General features: G+C 40.5%; 1 pseudogene; it reads right to left on the reverse strand.

Moving 5' to 3' along the window:
* LOC131384168 (uncharacterized) overlaps positions 1-18,557 on the reverse strand; it is a 266,466-nt pseudogene extending 247,909 nt beyond the window's left edge.
* Between the last annotated feature and the right edge of the window lie 597 nt (positions 18,558-19,154).

The following is a 19,154-nucleotide window of genomic DNA, read 5'->3' on the forward strand; positions in this document are numbered from 1 at the left end:
CAAGCAAAGGGTAGTGGGTGGCATGTTTTGCAGAAGGGTGAATCTCAAACTACACAGGGAGTGAAACAATGCTGGACACTGGAGAGAGGGATGGAAGACTGGCTCTACATTTACTGAGTTCTGTGACCTAAGACAAGTCACAGGTTTTTTGTTTGTTTGTTTTTGAGATGGAGTCTCATCCTTTCACCCAAGCTGGAGTGCAGTGGCATGATCTCGGCTCGCTGCAACCTCTGTCTCCTGGGTTCAAGTGATTCTCCTGCCTCAGCTCCCCAGTAGCTGGGACTACAGGTGCGTGCCACCACGCTAGCTAATTTTTGTATTTTTTTTTTTTTAGTAGAGACGGGGTTTCACCATGTTGGCCAGGCTGGTTTCTAACTCCTGACCTCAGGTGATCACCCACCTCGGCCTCCCAAAGTGCTGGGATTACAGGCATGAGCCACCACACCCGCCCCTAGGACAAGTCACATTTTTGAACTGGGCATTGTACTGCCAATCTCAGATGACAACTTTTTGATGTAGGGACTATTTTGGCGTGTCCCACACACAGCATCAAGGGAGAGGGGGTTACAAGAAGAAGCAGAGTGAGACCAGAGTGGAGTGTGAGCCAAAACAGATGGGCGCCTGTGCAGAAAGGTAGGAGTTTTAATTGAATGTCATAAAAACCCAGGGTAGGGCTTGGGGGAGAGGAGTGACATGGTAGGATGAATGTTTTCTAAAGGATTTCCCATAGGTCAATGTGCAGGAATGTCACAAATACCGTGAAGTGGGGGGAAAATCAGATACTAAAGATCTCACACTGCATTCCATTTATACAAAGTAGAAAAGTGGGCACAACTCTTCTGTGCTGTGAGAGGTCAGGCAGTGGTTGATGTTGAGAGGGGCTGTGTCTGGCAGGGAGTAGGAGGAAGCCTGAGGATGGTGGGAGAGGGTCGGATTCTTCATCTGGAGCTGTTTACTGGAGGTGCTCAAGTTGTAAAAGTTCATCAAGCCGTATGCTTATTGTAGGCACACTTCTCTGCATGCATGCTTTATGCTAGTAAAAATTTTCAAGGGAAATATCCCAGTAGGTCCTGTGTGGGTAAGGGACAGCAGAGGAATGAGACCAGTTAAGAGACAAACTCGGTCATCCTGGTGAGAGACAATGGGGGCTGGCACTAGGATAACTGAATGAAGGTGGCAAGAAGTTGTCAAATTCATTCTCCATATCTGTGGCATCATCTACTCCAAGCCACTATTATCTCTCCTCCCAGCCTGTACTTCAACCTCCACGCCTTCCCCCTCCATAACTCAGCCCCTTCCACAGCCACTGACCCTCTGAGTGGAGAATGCTCTATGCTCTTCCCCATATAAACAGGGCCAGCGGCTCCAGGCTTTCCTTACTCTCCTTCCCTCTGTTGCTGAAGCCACCCTGGATTTCATGAGAATAAGTTTATAAAGAAGTTACGATAAACTAAGGTTAATATACTATTGAAGGAAGAAACGAAACTATAAATTTAGCGTGGCCTAAGTGTACAGTGTTTCTAGAGTCTTCAGTCCTAGGCCTTTGCATTCACTTGCTTCACACCCAGAGCAATTGCAAGTCCTGCCAGCTCCAGACATGGTAGATGCCTATAGGCTACATCATATAGCCTAGGTGTGTATTAGGTTATACTATCTAGGTTTGCGTTAAGTATACTGACACTATAACGTTCTCACAACAAAATCACTTAAGGACACGTTTTGCTGAGCATATTCTCATTGTTAAGCGATGCATGACTGTATAGGTAACGATATTTAACCTTCCTAGCTGGGAGTGCTTTGATACCTTTTATTCTCATTTTAATCCACTCCTTTTGGTGTCATGACATCCTAGTCTGTTGCATTAAAATCAGTGTTTTCAAACTCACTAAATACATATTAGACACTGAGGTCTTTCTGCCTATAATTTGAAACATCCGGCTGAACTCAATGCCCATATGCTTTATGAACCTACCCATCAGCAGGAGAGATTGAAAACAGCCTGCCAAGTGCTCCCTCGCTACTCCACTCCCACTTTCAGAATAAATTGCTTTAGCCCTTCAGAGTTTTGACATATTTATAAGGTAGCGGAGAAACACTCAATGTTATCCAGCCTCTATTCTATTTAAGCATATTTTTTCTCCAACAATGACTTTTCACTAATTTTAACATGAATACAGTGAGGAGAAACATTGCATAACCATCGATTCTACAGGACTCTATGCATGCACTGGGACAGTTTCTTTTCTTCTTTTTTTTTAAAAAATAATTCAACAGTCAATTTTCAAGACACATAATTATTAGGTCTTCATTCTATGATTTATCTATCAGCGTATCTCAAAATATATTCTGTGAGGCACTAGATCTGCAATACATATACACACATCATAAGAAATACAAGCCTCCAGGTCAAATTGCTTTGGGAAACTATGGGCTAAATAATGTTAAAGAAGTTGTTTGGCTGCACAACTTCTTAGAGCTTTGAGTAAACTACATATAAGTTCATATATATGATATCTTCCCTACATTTGAATCTATTTCTAACTTGATATCTCTATGGAATATTTAATAAACAGCTCAACCTTAACATGTGCAAACGTGCTTTTTTGTTCTTTTTTCTCTGATTCTTGATCCTCTTGTTGACTTCTTCCTAACTGGCAACATTTTCCAGGTGCAGAGGCCAAAATCTTTGTTTTACCCTCGATCCACCTTGTTTTGAAATATAAACAGAAATAATCCTCAGATTCTGCCTTTTCATGCATTCTAAATAAATCCCCAATCTCTGCTCACCCCAACTGCACTGGTCCAAATCACCAGGATTTCCAACTCGCATTATTATAATAACTTCTGAATAGTCCCCCTGCTTCTAGTCTTGATCCAATTCTAGAGGTTCTCTATTATGCGACTTAGAGTGGATCTTTTAAAAGTGTAAGTCAGACTGTAACCTTTCTTGTCTGATCAAAATCTTCCACTGGCTTCTTTTCGTATTTGGAAGAAAATTACAAATCCCCACCATGGGCTTCAAGGAATAATATCACATGGCTCTTGGCTACCTCGCCCACTTCATTTCCACCTGCCCCTCATCCCCACCCCCAGCTATTTTTCTTTTCTCTCGTTCATGTATGCCAACTACTCTTCTACCCCCATGGACTTTTGTATCTGCTTTAACCTATGCCTGTCATGTTCTTTTCCTTCATATATATATTCCTTGATATATATATATCTCATGATATATATCAAGGAATATATATATATCTTGATATATATGTATACATTTTTTTTTTGAAATGGAGTCTCGCTCTGTTGCCCAGGCTGGAGTGCAGTGGCGCAATCTTGGCTCACTACAACCTCTGCCTCCCAGGTTCAATCAATTCTCCTGCCTCAGCCTCCCGAGTAGCTGGGACTACAGGTGCCCGCCACCATGCCCGGCTAATATTTTGTATTTTTTAGTAGAGACGGGGTTTCACCTTGTTAGCCAGGATGGTGTTGATCTCCTGACCTCGTGATCCACCCTCCTCAGCCTCCCAAAGTGCTGGGATTACAGGCATGAGCCACCACACCCGGGCCAGCCTGTAGTGATTGTTTTACTGTGTATACCTATAACAAAACATCAACTTGTACACCTTAAATGGATACATTTTTTATTTACAATAAATAAGCAAATATTTTAAAAATTTCTTTATCACTATTTTCATTGCTGCATAATAGATGTACACACTTTCAGGATACATGTGATATTTTGATACCTTCATATAATGTGTAAAGATCAAATCTGGGTTATTGGGATATCCATCAACTTCAATATTTATCTTTTCTTTATGATAGGAACGTTCAAGTGATTCTCTTCTAGCTATTTTAAAATGTAAATTTTTAAAAACTACAACGGGGAAGCAAGGAAGGGTGGGAGAAGAAGGGAAACAGAGGAGGGAGACAGGAGAAGTTTTGGAGGGAATGTGGACGGTAATGGTAAAGAAAAAGTACGGGAGATGAGACAAGGGTGCAGGAGGAGTAAGTTACAAAGGAAGAGGACATGAAAGGACAGAAGATGGAGGAGATGGAGGGACGCAAACAGTTCTACGTCTCACTACAAACTTCATCCATGAAAAGAAAAATTGATAAATTATACCTCATCAAAATGAGGGTAAAAAAATGAAAATTGGGGTAAATATTTGCAAGCCACTTTTTCACCAAATGACCAGTATCTACAATGTAGAAAAAAGATCTCAAAACTTTAAAACAGTAAAATGAATAAATATATAACTTTTATTCAATATATTACTGGGAATTTCAGTCAACAAAATAAGAAAAGAGAAATAAAAAAGGCAGATTGAAAAGGCAGAAATAAAAAAAATTGTTTCTATTTGCGGATGGGTTCGACAAGGTTGCAGGATTCAAGATCAATGCATAAAAATCAATTTCATATCTATATATAAATAATACAAACATAGAGACTGATGTTTCTATGTTAAAAGATACAATAACATTTACAATTTCTCCAAAGAAAATAAAATACTTAGGTATACACTTAACAAAAAAGTATGTATGTTGAAAATTACAAATTGTTGATTAAAGACATTTTCTAAAAGATCTAAGTAAATAGAGAGCTATATATCAAATATAGATTAGGAGAGTAAATAGAAACTCATGAAGTGGAAGTGTTAAACTAGTAAAGATTATTTATAAATTGATGTATAAATTTAATGCAATTCTTATCAAACCTCAGCAAGATTTTATTACAGACCTAAAAAGCTTAATATAAAACTTGTGCAGAAAGGAGTGAGCCCTAAAATAGCTAGAACAGTCTGACAAAGAATGTAGGAGTAATCACTTATCTGATATTAAGGTTTACTATTTACATGCAGTAATTGAGACAGTGGAGTGTTGGTGGAGGCGTGGATGGATAGCCTAATGGAACAGAATAGAGAACCCAGAAATAGACCCAAATAAATAAACTCAACAGGTTTTTTTTTTACAAAGGTGCAAATGCAAATCAATAAGAAATGTTTAACAAATAGATCTGGGGCAGTTGATCATCCATTCAATCCAAGCAAGAAAGTGAACCCTGACCTAAACCTCTCACCTCACACAAGCACTAACTCAAAACCAATCATGTTCTCCAAAGTGAGACACAGAAATATAGTAAATATTATGCTATATAAAATATAATACATATAACATCATATAAATATACAATAAATCATAGAAGAAAATTTTTAGGTTCTTAGGCTAGGCAAACAGTTCTTAGACTTGATACTATAAGCTTGATCCACAAAAGGAAAAATTGATAAATTACACCTCATCAAAATGAGGGTGAAAAAAAACCCTGAAAACTGGGGGTAATTACTTGCAAACCACTTCTCCAACAAAAGACTAGTATCTACAATGTGGAAAAGAGATCTCAAAACTTAAAAAAAAAAAAAAAAGTAAAATGAATAAACAAACATTCCAATTAGCAAATGGGCAAAGGACAATAACAGGCATTTTACTGAGACGATAAACAGAGGGCAAATAAGTGCATATAAAGAATTTCAACACCATTAGCTACCAGGGAAATATAAATTGAAATCATGATGAGCTATCACTACAGACCTATCGGAACGGCTAAAATTATTTTTTTAAGTAAAAATACCAAATGCCGGCAAGGATGCAGAGAAACTGAATCACTCACGCCTTGCTGGTGAAAATGCAAAATGGCTAGAATACAGCTTGGCAACTTCCTATAAAACAAAATACAATTTCCAATCTACCCAACCAACTGTGCTCTTCTGGAAAATGAAAGCATATGTTCACACAGAAACCTAGACAAGATTGCTCATAGCTGCTTTATTATTAATAACCAAAACCAAGAAACAGCCGTGTCCTTCAGCAGGCAAATGATTGAACAAACCATGGTACATACATACCTTGAAATTCTAGTTCTCTATATATAAAAAAAAAATTGATACATGCAAAAACTTGGATAAAACTTCAGGAATTTATGTTTAGTGAAAAAAAATCAATACATCCCAAACTGAATGATTTTGTTTATGTAATTTTTTACATAAATGAAAATATTAGTGGTTGCCAGGGTTTAGGGATGAGTGAACAGGTGGCTAGAGGAAAACAGGTGTGGTCATCAAGGGAAAATGAAGAATTTTTGTGATGACTAAGCAGTTCTGTATTTTTACTGTGGTGGTGAATACATGCTCCTACACAGGTGGCACAATTCTATGGTACTGCACACACACATGCACACACAAAGACCTATAAATAAATAGTACAAGTAAAATGGGTGATATCTGAATAAGATTAATGGATTGTATCAGTGTCATGGCTATGACGGTGTACTTTGGTTTTAAAAGATGTTACCACTGGAGGGAGCTGAATCATGGCTATGATATGGCACTATAGTTTTACAAGATGTTACCATTGAGGGAAGCCGAATAAACGGTAGATAGGCTGTCTTTGCATTATGTCTTAAAACTACATAGGAGTCCACATTGATAAAAAATTTAATGAAAAAAAATGGAAATTTCCTAAACCAATCTGTTCTGAAACTCCTATTAGAAAATGTATATGAAATGGAACCTAATTAAACTAAAGAGCACAGCAAATGAAACTATCCACAAAATAAACAGCCTACAGAATGGCAGAAAATATTTGCAAACTATAAATCTGACAAAAGTCTAATATCCACATTCTATAAGGAATGTAAATAATTGAACATGCAGAAAATGACTCCATTCAAAAATTAGCAAAAGACATGGACAGACACTTCTCAATAGAAGACATATAAGCAGCCAACATACAAATGAAAAAAGGTTCAACGTTGCTAGCATCAGATAAATGCAAATCAAAACCCCAATAAGAAACCATCTCACACCACTCAGAATGGCTATTACTAAAAAGTCAGAAAACAACAGATGCTGGTGAGGCTGCAGAAAAAATGGGAATGCTTATCCTGTTGGTAGGAATGTAAATTAGTTCGGCCACTGTGGAAAGCAGTTTGGAGATTTCTCAAAGAATTGAAAAGAGAACTACCATTAGACCTAGCAATCTCATTACTGGGTATATATCCAAAATAAAATGAATCATTCTCTCAAAAAGACCCATGCACTTGTGTGTTCATCACAGCACTATTAACAATAGCAAAGCCATAGAATGAACCTAGGTGCCTATGAATGGTGGATTGGATAAAGAAAATGTAGCACATATACACTATGCAATACCATATACCCATAAAAAAAGAATAAAATCATGTTTTTTGAAGCAACATGGATGCAGCTGGAGGCCATTATCCTAAGTGAATTAATGAAGGAACAGAAAGCCAAGAAAGGCATGTTCTCACTTATAAGTGGGAGCTAAGCACTGAGTACTCATGGACATAAAGATGGCAAAAATACACCCTGGGGACTACTATTTCTGCATCACGAAATATACCCATGTAACAAAACTGCATGGACTCCCTGAATCTAAAATAAAAGCTGAAATTATAAAATAAAAATAGAACAATCGATAAAAAAGAAAAAAACTATATGAATCCATTTTGTATGCTTCAAAATATTTTTGGAGTATAAGAAACCGTTGCTGTTGCTTTCATCGAGACTCAAGCTCTAGTGTGCTTACTCCCTTTTAATTTGATTAAACAATCTGGCTTTGTGTGTTCTTGGATAAATTGCCCTGCCCCTCCCTACAACGACAGAGAATAATCAAAATAGACAACGCTTCCAGTTTCCTTGTACAGGTACAGCCAAGAAAACCTTTGGAGCCTGAAGGGAGCTAAGGCTGGGTTGGGTCTCAAATGATTTTTAAGCCTGAGATGAATAATTTTCTACCCCCCAGATCCTGCCTTTTGAATGACTGGATGGAAAGCGGTTTTATCTCAGAAATCACCACTAAAGAACTTGTTCATCTAGCCAAACACCACCTGCTCCCTAAAAACCTATTGAAATAAAAAATAAATCTTTAACAAATGTAGAAATGTATTATAGGGACTATGAGAGAATTAAATATCATCCTGGACTGAACAGTGCTCCTCATTAGAATCCTGGCCTTAAAGAATCTTGCTTTGTTCAGTTTCTGAGAAAGGAGAGGTCGGGAAAGTCTAGGTCCTGGTATAAAAAGGTGCCTTTGGAGGAAATGCACATCTCGTACCAGCCATGCCAAGAATACTACTTGCTCACACATTTCAAACACGGTTTTTGGACCACCCAGAGCAAGTATTGAAAAATTTTTATAAAGAGCATGAGAAGTCTCTCACATTCTCTCCTTTCTCGAAAGAGAATGATGCTAATTTCTAACGTGTAACTGCAAATGTCGTTGTGAGACTACATTAAAGAGATCAAATGTGAGTGTGAGCACGAAGACTAAAAGAGAGAGAACACATTGCTTTCCTCACATTGAACAGTTCACACACTGTCTTCTTTTCCCCTTTCAAGCTTTTACAATCTCAACTTCTCTGTTCTATTTCTACCACTGCACATAGTAGCTGGTCCATGAAGCTCCCGTTTGATGTCCTACATTTGTGCTATAGAAATGGCATGCATTTTTCAAAACAAGAGGAATAATGACTTTGTAAGAAACATTTAGTAAACAAAGGGAAAAGTCTTTATAGAAGATCCCTTATTTTAAGAATTACCCCTTTAGGGGTTTAACCAAATGTTAGAATATTCTATCCTGAATTCCTGCATATATATTCAGAAGGCAGTTGAAAGGTGTTCTTCTAGGTTTGAAAACCAGCAAGTGAGAATGCTGGCAGAGACAAAGAGTAATTCTTAACTGATATTTATAGCCTTCACTTATAGAGATTTACAAAGAACTTTCAACTACATATTCATATTTGCTATCATAGTATCTCTGTGAGAAATAAGCTGTTATTATGACTTAATAAATAAGGACTCCAGTGGTACAGTGAGATAGCTTTGTCCAAGGCCCTTAACTACTACAGGGTAAGCCACTGAACTGAACTCAGTTCTGACTCAAAGTTCCTTCATTTATGAACTTAAATTTGATTAGCATTTGTTATTTATTATTATTTACTGGATGCTCTAGGACTCAGTCCTGGAAATAAAAATAGCACATATTAGCAGGTGGTTTTGATTGCTCCCCAAGAACCAGACATTCTGTTAAGTGTCTTGCCCACATTATCTCATTCTGGCTTGAGTTATGAGACATTATTTTACCCATTTTTATTAATGAAGCAGCCATGGTGAGAATTTAAAACTGTGGACAAAGTAGCGTTAAAAACTGGCTAAGCTTGGATGTTAATTTGCTTCAGCCCAGTTTTGAAATGCATGCTTTTGCCACTGTGACATAGACAGCCCCCGCATGAAGAAGCCCTTCAGTGGGAGAGAGAGCTGCATAGATACAGAATTAGGGAACTGTGTGCTAGGGGCTATCAGAATGAGGACCAATATGCTTTGCTGTAAGTCTCTATCTATGCCTGGGATTTTGAGCTGTATATATATTTTTAAAAAAATAGAACAAAGAACTTAGAACTTGAATCCAGACTCTTTGCTTCTCTCAAGAGTCTTTCAAGAAAGGAGTCAAACATTCTTTGTGTTGTGGTTTCTTGCCCACAGACTACCCATGTGATTTTTAACACGGTGTCTGCTTTTAAAAGCTGTTTTCTTTCTAAGCATCTGGGCACAATGAATTGCTTGTAAGAAAGGCTGGTTGACAGCCTCTCCCTCGGGAAGGTTTCACCATGCCACTTGGGAACCATGTGGAGCCTCTTCCACAGGTCCCACAGTCACATGGAGAGCCTCCCATCACCCCCATGACTTTATTTATTTTTTGAGACGGAGTCTCACTCTGTCGCCAAGGCTGAAGTGCAGTGGCGCCATCTCAGCTCACTGCAACCTCTGCCTCCCAGGTTCAAGCAATTCTCTTGCCTCAGCCTCCTGAGTAGCTGGAATTACAAGTGCGTGGCACCACAGCAGCTAATTTTTTTGTATTTTTAGTAAAGACGGGTTTTGCCATGTTGGCCCGGCTGGTCTCAAACTCCTGATCTCAGGTGATCTGCCTGCCTCAACCTCCCAGAGTGCCGGGATTACAGGCGTGAGCCACCACGCTCTGCCTTCCTCGTGACTTTATAATACTCACCTTGCCTTTTCCCTTCCCTTCTAAAGATAAAACATAAACTTTATTTCCTTGATCTGCTAAATAGTCCAGACGGCCTTTTTTCCACTTTCTGCCTGGTCTAATTTAAAGCATATGAGGAGACATTTGCTCCAAGAGATGAACAGAAGCCCAAGAATCTCAGAGGAAGAACAGCAGGGACAGAATACACTTTTTAGAAAGTTTGAGGACTTCATTTATACAAATTTTAGTTGGAGTCAACAGAGTTCTGTGACACCCCAAGTGAAGGGAGGGTTTCGGCAGCACTGAGAAGAAGATGATGTCTGGACAGAAGCTGTGATGCCGATAATGTCAGTCTTCTCCTACTTGGAATATTACATTGTTTTAAATTCATTTTCTTTCCTATTTTTAAGCATATTCATTGAATAATATTTCAATTAAGGTTAATTTTCAGAGAATGGAATTGTCTCCTGCTAGTTGAAGGGACTACTTAGAGTACTAAGCAGATCACTGAATTGTTGGGATGGCTGAAGAAGCAGACTACTAAAGTGAGCTTCCAGGAAGAAGCCCCAAAGCTCAGTGCAGAACTAGCTTGCCAGGTGCTGCTGCTCCTTAGGGATGAGGAGGCTTTAGTATCAGAACATTGCCTGCCAATCAGGGAATCCACCTGCAAACCACCAGTTCCACAATCAGGCCACAATCAGCATCAAATAAATAGATGCCTTTCACCTTATCCTAGTTCTGAATTCAAAGAAACGCCTAATTGGAATGCTCTAAATCACATCTAGAAACCTAGTAGCAAGTACAGCTGAGAAAACCTAGCAACTACTTAAGTTTCTGACCCCTTTGAGACCAGAATACATACAGGGAGTTCGGAGTGAACATCAATGAATTCAGTCTATAGTATTCACAGTAAACAACTTTTGTTTTTTCCTCTGATAGCATCCAAAAATTTTTTTTTTAAAAGTTAAGAATACATTATTTACTTTTTTCTCTATTTACCCATTAAAATTTTACTATGCAACACCTAAAACATACAATAATGTATAAATAATAAAGAAACAAAGCTCATCTATCTCACAAGGGACTTATTCATGCTAATCTTGAAAAGGGTCAACAGCATGCTGTGCTTCACATACATACACCCCAAGTGTGAAAAAGTAATAGCCACAGTGAGATACTGGAGAAGTTCTACGAGAGAAAATGCAAAGGCTGCCGCCTCCTCCACTCTCCCCGTAGGGATCTGAGTGCAGCACATTCCAGGCTTTTCTCAGACACCTGTTGAGAAGGAAAAGGCTGGCTGGTGTTTGGAAACAGATGTTCTCCAGCATTCAGAGCTCCCACCTCAGGTTCAGCAGGCTCCAAGATGGTCATTATGCAAGGTTTTTAATTATAATTTAGAAAGTAGAAAATCTTAGAGCTTCTTTAATATTTCACACGTTTTTATTTTTCAGAAATATACCAGCAGCATCTAGTCATTCAACTGGCTTTTCCCTCCTGTTGATTTGATGGTGAACTTCTTACCAATACACGCATGCTTCCCCGTGTCTAACGTGCTAAGTGGGCTCAGACAAATGTCAGGTCTGGACTTTTCTGGGTGTCTCCACGATATCCTCATTCAGAGATTGAGACAATTCGGAGGTACATAAAAGTACTGAAGAAATTAATTGTCCTAGAGGAGTATTTAGAAAAGACCACCACAAGCTAAGGAGATGATTGTGAACTTGGTGTTGAGGCACCAGCTAGACTAGTAGATGTGTGGGTTATGAAAAAAGAAAATCTACTCGTGTACGGCTTGGTTACATCTTTCTCTATGGTCCTTCTTGTTAGAGGGGAAACTTTTGTTCCAGCTTATGATTCCATGAAGAGGGCCTACTTAGTAAAACATCCCTTCTTCCCATGCCCCACTCACCCCTCCTAGAGTGAGTGCAAAATGGTGATTCCAGTGACTAAGGTAAGGAAAACCTCTACCCTTAGCCTAGGATTCAAGGTTCAAGAGAAAGATGGACACCATGGTTAAGCAGGTACTCAGGGCTCATTCAACATACAATTGATTTGGAGTTCAATGCAATAGGAATATTTCAAGACTCCCTGGCTGATAGCCCAAAGTGTTTAATGTACCCTGAGCCTTGATTCCTGACAAGGAAAAACTGGCTTAGAATCAGGGTTGGTGTACATGCTGCAAGGCTAGACAGGGCAGGAGAGACAAAGGAAGTGTGAGCCAGACCCAGTGTCTGAACATCAGACATTGGACTGTTGTGCATCACGTATTCTCACTCTTATGCCAGAGTGGCAGTGGGATTTGCATTGTCTGGGAGTAAGGAGGATCCTTTGCTAGTTCAGAACCTGAGCTTTTTTTTTACCTTGTGGCTTTGGACAAGTCACTACACATTCCTAAGCTTCATCTTTTCCAGAAGAAATGATCAGCACAGGCAGGCAGTGTATATGCAGGACCTTCTTTACCGTTGAAAGGTCCCTGGAAATAATTAGAATTATTTGTATTGGAAGTAGAAAAAAAGAAGTCTGATGTGACATAAGCAAGAAAGTGCGTTGGCTCATGGAACTGGAAAACCCAAGTGATGAATCTGACTGCAGAGACCATTTGAGTGTTAATCTGAGGCAGCTTTTGGATCTGCTTCCTCTGATTGGCTTCATTCTCAGGCTCTGTCTCATAGTCCCTAGCATGGCAGACTCTGCATTGTCAAGTAGAAGTTGTACAGGTTAGACTATGTTGCCATTGTCATCACATGCTGTCTGGTGGATGAGATCGAATCAAGGCTCACTCCTGAAGCAATCGCCAGTGTAACGTGTTGTGCTTGCTCGTATATTCTACCATTAGGACTAGAGCCACTCCACGAATAAAAATTAGAGCTGTTGCCTGAAGGAGACAACTGTGTAGGAGAAGAAAGAGAAGAAGGAGAAAGACTGTGTAGAGCAGCACTCTCCAAAGGAAATATAAGGTGAGCCACATATGCAATTTTAAATTATCTAATAGACACATTTTTAAAAGTAAAAATCAACAAGTAAAATTAATTTCAACAATATATTCTATTTAACTTTTCCTTTTCATTTCCACAGGTATTATGGTGGATTATGTTTAACTTAATATGTCTAAAATGTGATTTTTAACATGTGATCAATATAAACATTATTAGTGGGATAGTACATTTTTTCACACCATGTCTCTGAAATTCAGTGTGTGTTTTACACTTACAGAATATCTCAATTTCAACATATTTTAAGGGTTCCATAGACACATGTTGCTACCATATTAGGTAGTACAAGATTAGAACAAAAAATAATCACTGCTCTATTTCTTCATACCTACTACCACACTGGATGCTTACAACCCAGTAGTTACGGTGAACCAGTGTTTCACAAGTTGAATGACTAGCTTAAGAAACAGAGGGATCAAAACTCAACACTAGATATCTTGAATTCAAATATAAGTTTTAAGGCCAATGAGGAATACACTATATGTTCTATAAAAAGAGGTTGGAGTAGACTTTTTATTTTTTTTTTTTTTTTTGAGACGGAGTCTTGCTCTGTCGCCCAGGCTGGAGTGCAGTGGCGTGATCTGGGCCCACTGCAAACTCCGCCTCCCGGGTTCACGCCATTCTCCTGCCTCAGCCTCTCCGAGTGGCTGGGACTACAGGCGCCCGCCACCACGCCCGGCTAATTTTTTTGTATTTTTAGTAGAGACAGGGTTTCACCGTGGTCTCGATCTGCTGACCTCGTGATCCGCCTGCCTCGGCCTCCCAAAGTGCTGGGATTACAAGCGTGAGCCACCGCGCCCGGCCGACTTTTTAGATTTTTATTGAAGTATCAGAAGCTCCTTGCGTCAGGCCAAGTAGCCAGCTTGTAACCCGAACCCTGCTCATTCCACCCAACTTATACCAGAAGATCTCTCATCGGTTTCTGTAGGACCCAGCCTCAGGGCCCCTTGGCTACCCTGTCCTGAATTTGTACTCCAGTTTTAATAAGTGAACTCTCTATGGCAGAGTCTTCCTCAACCCCAGTTAGGGTCTTGACAGTCTCTTCTTGTTTTCTATGCAAATCTCTGTCTGAGTAATTGGTAATCTGTCTAATAAACATCTCCTTCTAGAACTCATTCTTCAGTTTCTTCTCTTGCTTACCCCTTTTCTCACCCCTGGAATCTTGCTTTTGTAACATGGGCCCTCCCACTTACAAGGAGACTCTACAGATTTTTTCTGCCTTAAGGGAAAAATCTCACCCTTCATGGATCTCCCATCAAAAGAATTCTACATTCCTATTATCGGTTAGGTAATGGGTTACTTGTTCAGGATTTTCTTGCTAAATTCTCCCATCAAAAGAATTCTATATTCCTATTATCGGTTAGGTAATGGGTTACTTGTGCAGGATTTTCTTGCTAAACATGACCAGAGATTGTGCCTACTCCTCTGGTCATGACTGGGCACCTCAACTGATATTGCCCTTCACCCACCCTGGCAATGAATGGGGTAATTTCTGTCCCATTAATCACAAATATATATGATACTAATTGTATTACTGCCAGCCATATTCTTTAGAGATGATATTCTGAATTTAAGGGACTCTTGGATTTTAGCAACTCTGGATTTAGGAAAAGAAATGAGTGTAGGAGGATGACCACTTATTAGCACTTACTATTTGTCAAGATAAATATTCTACATTTATGATTTAATGCAACAGTTACTAAGCTCCTGAAATTGCAATAATTATCCATATTTTAAAGATGAAGAAACTGTGTATCCAAAAGTTCAATAAAATTGCCAGAAATCTCAGTCTAATAAGTAATGGATGGGAGATCAAAACCCAGGCCGGTGCAGACTGCCCCCTTCTCCCTCCCTCTGTTTGCTCTGTGTTTGCCTCTTGACCACACAGTCCCTTTAAAAGAGCCAATTAAAACAAAACAAAATAACACTGAGGACTAAGAATCCAAGGCATTTGTGCTGCCCAAGTTCCATCATTCAATATTCTTTTGGGATGGAGAACAAATAAAACCAAATAAAGAATTATGTGCCTTTTAAAAAATTCAATTGGCAAACTTTGAGTTTCATCTAAACAATTCATTTGGTGTTTATTGAGAATTATACTTCTCCTATCTATTTAATCATTCATGACCACAAACGCTATAATACTTGATGGCCCCAAGTAGGATTTCTCTCCTTGGTTTTTACACTTCACATGAAATTCAAGCTCCCTTTTTGTGTAGCAAAATAACACAGAGCATCTGAACAAAAGTGCTGTAGGAACCAGGAATCCAAGGTTTTTTTCACTTTGAGACTCATTGTTTTCCTGCACAGACTCACACACAATAGAATTCCAGATACTTTTAATAAATAGAATACTCCATTCTTTCGAAGAGCAATGATGTCTGTCTTGTGATCACCTCATCCTGCTATGGCATTCAACAAAACCAAATCACCTTCGTAAGGAAAGAGTTTGCTTCTAATCTCCAGCATCATTATGATTCATGAATATGAGGGACACTGTAAAGTCATCTGTAAATGTTCCTAGCACATGGCATGTACTGGATAAATGTTAGGCTGCCTCCTTCCTATTAACACGCTTAAGGCCACATACAATTGTCCGTTTAGGTAGAAAATGACCTCCAAGTTTTGCTCACACATTCTCTAATGTCTATATTAATTACAACATCTTGAAGATATTTGTTTCTGTTTCTGAAGTGCATTAACGTTCAGCATCCCATTCTGACAAACATCCCTGAGAGGCAGGCAGTACCGAAATAACATCTATCTTTACACAAAAAGACAAAGGTGAAGAGAGGCCAAGAGATTTGTCAAAAGTAGATTTGTTCATCTGAATACAGAAGTTCAGTGAATTGGCTCACTTAATGCCCATCCCATGGCTCACCTGGTTTACAAAGGAAAGAAAGCTAAAAACTACATTTCCCAGAGGTGCTGGTTAGAGACATTAACACGAAAGGGAAGTTCTGTTTGGAGTTTACCCCTGGGGAGAGTGGTAGGGTATAAAAGGCACCCATTTGACCTGCAAGGATTGTAACAAAAGCAGCACAATCCTGAATCTTGCTAATAGGGTTGGGCTTTTTAATTCACAGTTTCCTGACCTTGGTAAAAGCAGAAACTCCCTGGATAGTTCATTCTGCGGTGTGGCTTTGGAAGTCATTCCAGGAAGCTCAGAGCCTGCAGTGCAGCCCTGTCAGTATTTGGAGGTATCCTTGCGTTTAATACAATTTCTTTCCGCTTAATCATCTGAAGGGAGTTCTGTTAGTTGCAAATGAGAACACTGACTAGAGCTTATGGTTAAACCAATGATCAAAATCAGATTTTATTGACTCCATGAAAAAATAAAATATTTTATATAACGGCAAAACTCAAAGAGACAAGATGGTATAAATGGAAAGAAAAAAATAGGCCTTCGAGTTACTTACACCTGGACTCAAACCTCACTCTGCTACTTGTGGACATGGATAAGGGTTACCAATATGGCCAGTAAGTGAAAGTTTACTGGAAGTTTTTGTGAAAAATGAGTCATGAGGTTGATGCCAGGCAAGTTTTCAGGTCAAAGAGAAGATGTGGTTATTGACATCAGGTAAGTGCAGGGTCTTAGTAGAAATAAAACTACACAAGTAACTTTCCATATGTCCTAGAAAATGCTTGTATAAAAATCAGTATAAAAGTAGGGGCCAAGCACCGTGGCTCACACCTGTAATACCAGCACTTTGGGAGGCCGAGGCAGGTGGATCACCTGAGCTCAGGAGTTTGAGACCAGCCTGGCCAACATGGTGAAATCCCATCTCTACTAAAGCTACAAAAATTAGTTAGGTGTGGTAGTGGGCGCTTGTAATCCCAGCTACTCTTGAGGCTGAGGCAGAAGAATGGCTTGAACCCAGGAGACGGAGGTTGCAGTGAGCCAAGATCATGCCATTGCACTCCAGCCTGCATGACAAGAGTGAGACTCTGTCTCAAAAAAAAAAAAAAAAAAAAAGGTAGGAAGAGCTACGATGTTAATGTAATGCCCAACCTTGTTTTTCTAACCCTGTTTTTAGACTCTCCCTTTCCTTTAATCACCTAGCCTTGTTTCCACCTGAATCGACCCTCCCTTAGCTAAGAGAGCCAGACAGGCTCCATCTTGGCTCTTTCACTGGCCGCCCCTTCCTCAAGGACATAACTTGTGCAAGCTGACTCCCAGCACATCCAAGAATGCAATTAACTGATGAGATACTGTGGCGAGCAATATCCACAGTTGCCAGGAATTCGTCCGATTGATAACGCCCAAAGCCCCGCGTCTATAACCTTGTAATAGTCTTAAAGCCCCTGCACCTGGAACTGTTCACTTTCCTGTAACCATTTATCCTTTTAACTTTTTTGTCTACTTTACTTCTGTAAAACTGTTTTAACTAGGACCCCCCCCTCCCCTTTCTAAACCAAAGTATAAAAGAAAATCTAGCCCCTTCTTCGGGGCCGAGAGAACTTTGAGCGTTAGCCCTCTCTTGGCTGCCGGCTAAACGGACTCTTAATTCGTCTCAAAGTGTGGCGTTTTCTCTAACTCGCTCAGGTACGACATATGAATATCACAGAAAAAAATAGGACTTCTGAGGCCTGAAAATATGACTGAGAGGCACTGTACCTTGTCTTCATGCAGGTTGCCGACTTGTTGGAATTCAGTCCAATTTTCAGGAGAGGGACTGTTGCTCTTATGAACAGAGGCAGTAAAATGCAGCAGGGAGCAGTTCCAGGCGCAGCTGCAGAGAAAAAATTCAAAGAGAACTCGGTAGCCTCTTGGAGGTTTCTCTGCTGTTTATTTTTTTTCAAGCAAAGGGAAATAAAAAGCAATAGGAGAACTTTCTTTTGGCCACTGTTTCCATGAGATCGCACTGCTCCACGCAAGGGCTCTTCAAAAAATTGAAGATGGTCTATTTTAGAATTAGAAATTAACTTATTAGGTAAGTGTTTATAATTCCTTTAAGAATTTCCTTGGAGTAAGCAGATTGAGAAACTTCCCCACTTTTCAACTCTTTAGGTGTTTTCCACTTATAATTTTCTTTCAAAATGGATTCCGTGAATTTTCTTAGGCCAAATTGTCACCTTCTTTTTAATGATACCAGGCAGAAAGAATTCTAGCCGTGTTTCAAGAAACGTACTCTCGAGCTTGCAGTGAGCCGAGATTGCGCCACTGCACTCCAGCCTGGGCGACAGAGCCAGACTCCATCTCAAAAAAAAAAAAAAGAGAAATGTACTCTCAAGCAAGGCCTGCCTGGTTTTATTCTTCACACTCCTTTCCCAGGGCTTCCAGGATTCTGAAAATTTTTCTCAATCTTCAGTTCCAAGGGCATATTTATCTCTCAAGACAAGTAACCATTTGGCTCATCTGAGTTCCGAAACTTAATCCCCATTTGCATGATAACATTTTTTGTAGGGCTGTTGGAGGAGAAAGTGGGATAATACATCGGCAGTAGTTAAAGCCCACTTACCAGTATTTCTTTGAGATAATTCTGGCTCTTCACTGAAAACCATTTCCTCTTAGGTATCACTGAGAGGTGACAGCATGCAGCCAGTCCTCGCTCTGGGCGCCTCCTCTGCCTGGGCTCCCACTTTGGCGGCACTTCAGGAGCCCTTCAGCCCACCGCTGCACCTTGGGAGTCCCTTTCTGGGCTGGCCAAGGCCGGAGCCGGCTCCCTCAGCTTGCAGAGAGGTGTGGAGGGAGAGGCGCCAGCGGGAACTGGGGCTGCAAGCGGCGCATGCGGGCCAGCTGGAGTTCCGGGTGGGCGTGGGCTTGGCTGGCTCCGCACTCGGAGCGGCCGGCCCCCGGGCAGCAAGGGGCTTAGCACCCCGGCCAGCGGCTGCGGAGGGTGTACTGGGTCCCCCAGCAGTGCCGGCCCACCGGCGTTGCGCTCGATTTCTCACCAGGCCTTAGCTGCCTTCCCGCGGGGCAGGGCTCCGGACCTGCAGCCCGCCATGCCTGCGCCTCCCACCCTCTCCGTGGGCTCCTGTGCCGCCCGAGCCTCCCCTATGAGCGCCGCCCCCTGCTCCACGGCGCCCGGTCCCATCAACCACCCAAGGGCTGAGGAGTGCGGACCCACGGCGCGGGAATGGCAGGCAGCTCGATCTGCA

Source organism: Hylobates moloch, unplaced genomic scaffold (assembly GCF_009828535.3).
Source record: "Hylobates moloch isolate HMO894 unplaced genomic scaffold, HMol_V3 SCAFFOLD_9, whole genome shotgun sequence".
NCBI lineage: Eukaryota > Metazoa > Chordata > Mammalia > Primates > Hylobatidae > Hylobates > Hylobates moloch.